Source organism: Glandiceps talaboti, chromosome 12, assembly GCF_964340395.1.
Source record: "Glandiceps talaboti chromosome 12, keGlaTala1.1, whole genome shotgun sequence".
NCBI lineage: Eukaryota > Metazoa > Hemichordata > Enteropneusta > Spengelidae > Glandiceps > Glandiceps talaboti.
This window is the reverse complement of record NC_135560.1, coordinates 6,272,042-6,276,826: the sequence shown is the minus strand read 5'-3', so window position 1 is coordinate 6,276,826 and position 4,785 is coordinate 6,272,042.

The window sequence follows — 4,785 nt, the reverse complement described above, 5'->3', positions numbered from 1 at the left end:
TGAGCTCTACCATTTGTTGGCAATTTTCTGATGATTTTACGTCAATCCAGTCCCACTTTGAAGTCATAAAATGTCTCCAATTTATTAAAATATTGATGATTTGGGGTAAAACTAATATTGGGTGAACTGATATTAAACCAATTTCCTATCTGATGAAAGCCATTGAGCAATTGTATAATTTTCATGTAGCTTATCGATAATTTGAAAAAATCCTTTTATTTCACAGTCTCTTTTATATACACTCATACTGACAACCAAACAATGAAAAAATTATTTGTCTTTCTTGTGCACAGGCAACATGAAATGCCAAAATCCAAGTCCAGTTCAAGAACCAAGAAGGCTGTATTTGTTATTTCATGTATGAGTTAATTTACCAGTGAATCCTTTGAGTTCAGCTCTTTTCTACAACTGCTGACATCAGACCATGGACGAACAGAATCTGTTACAAACAGGGAAAGTAAACAAATGAATTGAATAAATAACACTTGGAACAGCATGTAGGAAGTATTACTTGTATTACATTCCAGCATTTGATAAGAACAGTTTTATGGCCTCTTTACATAATAGTTCACGTTAACAAACAAATTTCCAGTTCCCCTGGCATTTCATGTACACATAAAGAGGCCATAAAAATGTTCTTATCAAACCATGGTGTGTAATACACTTAAGTCTCTGCTGTTCCACCATGCTGTGCCAAGTGTTATTAATCCAATTCAGTTGTTTACTTTCCCTGTTGTAACAGGTTTAGTTCATCCATGGTCTGATGTCAGTAGTTGTATAATATATCTTCTCCAAGGTACTTTACCTGTCTACTTCAGTGCTGGGTCTACTCCAGCCACCACACTTGTTCAAAGTCTACCTTCTCACTACTCATGTGACTGCTATTACGTACACTTGTTCATAGCCTATCTACCTGCAATTCTGTTATACTTATATTCAAAGTCACTAAATATGTGACTGCTACACTTGTTCATAGCCTGTACATTATCAATGTAACCCACTTGGGCAGCCGGATCCACTGTACTTGTTCATCATATAGCCTGCCCACTTGCTGGAACAGCAATTCTACAACACTTGTTCACAAGTAAACAGTCAGTGTAATTATTGATATCAAACAAGTGTATAGATTCACAGATCAGATGTGACAATATACCTCCAAGGCGAATTTGGATACACAAATTACAAAGGAGAATTATGACGTCTGCATGCAGATCCTGGCACTGACATGAAATGTTAAATAAAACAAAATCTCTTCACTGGGGCTGACTTGTATCAGATTGTCCTGACCAGAAATCTTTTCCTTTTGATGATATATGTATATATTCACATTTATTGAACTCACCATGTCTTTGGTAAAGCTACCGATTTTAGCATTGGGAATAAGATCTTGCCACACATGGGAGATCAGGTGATAAAGATACAATTTCTGTCAACCTCAACCTCACCTTTCAAGATAAGAGCTGAACGAATAATTTGTAGAACTATAAAATATCAACATAAAGTGTCACTGACTGAAAAATATGTGTGTGTGTGTGTGTGTGTGTGTGTGTGCATGTGTGTGATCTGTGTGGATGTGCGAAAAATCAGTTGAATTCTCTCTCTCTCTCTCTCTCTCTCTCTCTCTCTCTCTCTCTCTCTCTCTCTCTCTCTCTCAAATTCTGAGACTCATGTATACTCTCTCTCAAACTCTCAAACTCACTCTGATTAAATTTGACAATAAATAGATATTATCAAGCAACATCACCTTTGTGCAAGGTTTGAATGAAAGGTGTACCTGATGATGAGTAAGCTGGTTTCAATACCACCATGCATTGCATATACCACACAGCTTTTTTATACCAAGAGTGGACAATCTTAACAACACACACAATTTCAAGTTGAAGAGGACCTTACAAAGATGCAAAGTTAAAAAATGAAATAGCATTTAACAGAAAAATTACCAAACTATACATGAAAATCTCCAAGTACAAGAAGTGGCACGACGCACTATAGCCATGTTCACTGCAGAGTCCACACATAGACTAGAGATATATTATTCACCTGATGTAGCAGTTGTTGTTGATTTTATTAATTATATACATTATGGCTTATATGGAGGAGAAGACACAGACTACATCACTGATTTGGCGACATACCGAGAAGAGTGTAAAGAAAGTCAATTGAACACAGCTGTGATTCATATTAAAACAGCGTGTGTCTGCCTCATTTTGACTTCAAATCAAGGTTAAACTACTTTACAAAATAGGGGTGAAGGTTATAAAATCTTGAGGGATGGAAGCATAGTTGATACCAGGTGAATTAAGGATCAGCCATAGAATTCTAAATTTTAAACTTTTATGCATAAATGTTAATAATTTATAAGGAGAGAAACCAAATGTCTTATAATGAAATATTGTATTTTATGAAATCTCATCAAAATACATCAACCACCGTAATTAAAGTAGACAAAACTGTTATAATCATGTCTGATATCAATTTCACTTGCAGCAAAGTTCCTCTATGCATTGCCATGGTAACATCAATAAATTAAAAATATCAACAAATTATTAAATATCTAAACAAGTATGATTACCATGGTTACCTTGCTGTTATTCATTTTCATAGATGTGAATGAATATATAAACAAAATATGGAAATTATTATTGCCAAATATTGAATCTTTGAGATTGGTTTCTGAATACGAATTTAGAATTCATCTCCTACAGTTTGTATCCCTGTCAGCATCCAATATAACTGATACTGCCAAAAATTTAAATATTTAACCAGCTTTCACTAACTTATTCATATTTTTTGGCCATTTTTTTTTCAACGGAAGGGCAATGTTACAGTTTGAAGTTAAAGGTATCATGTTAGATAGTGGATAAACCCTACTGTAATTCAGTATGCAAACTGTATCTGTCAAAGTTATCTACAGAAAGTGCAACTGTTGGTTTTTCTAATATATTATATAAGAGATATTGGTTACATTATAATAAAGTTTATATGATATGAAGTGCAGCATTGATTGATTAGTATTACCTAATATAGTGTTGTAAATTATTTAAAATATCTGAATATTCATATCGTTAATTTAGATATCTGAATATTCATGTTGATAATTTAAATATCTGAATATTCATGTTGATAATTTATATATTCATATTGAATTGATAATCTAAATATATGAATATTCATGTTTGTGTTGGTAATCTAAATATATGAATATTCAAGTTTGTGTTGGTAATCTAAATATATGAATATTCATGTTTGTGTTGGTAATCTAAATATATGAATATTCATGTTTGTGTTGGTAATCTAATTATATGAATATTCATGTTTGTGTTGGTAATCTAAATATATGAATATTCATACAAAGTTTTGCAATTTTTTCAATCATTTGGGTAATGAAATGCACAGCAGGAACATATGTTACCTAGTCAGTTGTTGTATCTATACATTGAACATATCACCTGTATCCTGAAAATGAGGAACATCTAATTGGAATAATATGAATATTCATGACTAATTTTTCTTTACATTGTAATGACTTGCTGCAAGGTCTGTTTGATTGTCTAGGAAGATATACATTCGTGGAGGAAATTACCAAATAATGCATCAATGTATTTTAATAAATGAATAGTCATGATCCTTAGTCTATCATATAGAACAATGAAGTTGTGTAAAGTAGTAGAAATTAGTAAGCAGATGCAGCTACACAAGGAGGAAGTCATTGAATATGACATTGACTTATTTGAATAAATGAATATTCATTATTTACCATATATGGAAATGAGTTTTGTAAGGTTAGCAGGTGCATAAACTTGGAGGAAATCTAACCATTTATAAAAGGGTGTCAAATATTTGAATAAATGAATATTCATAGTTTTTCCTTTTCACACAATTAATTTTGCATGGTTAATTATTTGGCAGGTGCATTCACCTGGAGGAAGTCGTACTAAATCATGAATATAAGGATTCAAGTATTTGCATATATGAATATTCATGAGTATTTTCTTTATATGGCAATGAAACAAGGTTAATTAGTCTGCAGGTGTTTGTACTTGGCAGAAATTGCTAAATAAGGCAATAGTAAATTTGAATAAATGAATATTCATGAATATATTTCTCTGTATGGTAATTAGGGAAGGTTTTATAATTTCCACTGGGCATGGTATATGAGGCAAGGCTACTTATCTGCTATGTGTTGTGTTTGCTAATAATATCTTACACAAAGAGATATAGGCTAGTTAAATTTTACAAGTATGACTTTTCATCAAACAAAGAATAATTCCAATAGTGATGAAAAGAAGTGAAGTCGTAACTATGATTTATTATTGACTTTTGATGGTATAAAACTTGTCAATGTCAAAGTCATATACAACATGCAGTATATTTTATCTGTACTCAGTACCAAAAATATTTTATTGTTTGTCAAAAATTTATTTTTAATTTCAATTTTTTTTAACAATTTGGAAACAAAATATTTGGTCATGAAGCTTATTAAAATATAAGATTATTAAAAATCATAATACTGAAAATTTGTGAAAAATATAAAATTCTGATATACATATAGTTTAGGGAACTAGCACATGGGGTTTGGCTTGAGGAGCAAACATTTTGGTCAGAAGAATTTTCACAGCCCCTTTATAATTAACACCCGAAAAAATTTGAAGGCTTCACTATTAAAATAGACTCAAGAATTTTAGTAGCCATACTCCCCTCCTCCAGCCCCTCCCAAGGTAAACATATATACAAGAATAAGACCAAATGTAGTACACATTGCTGATAAGTTGTCAGCAAACATTT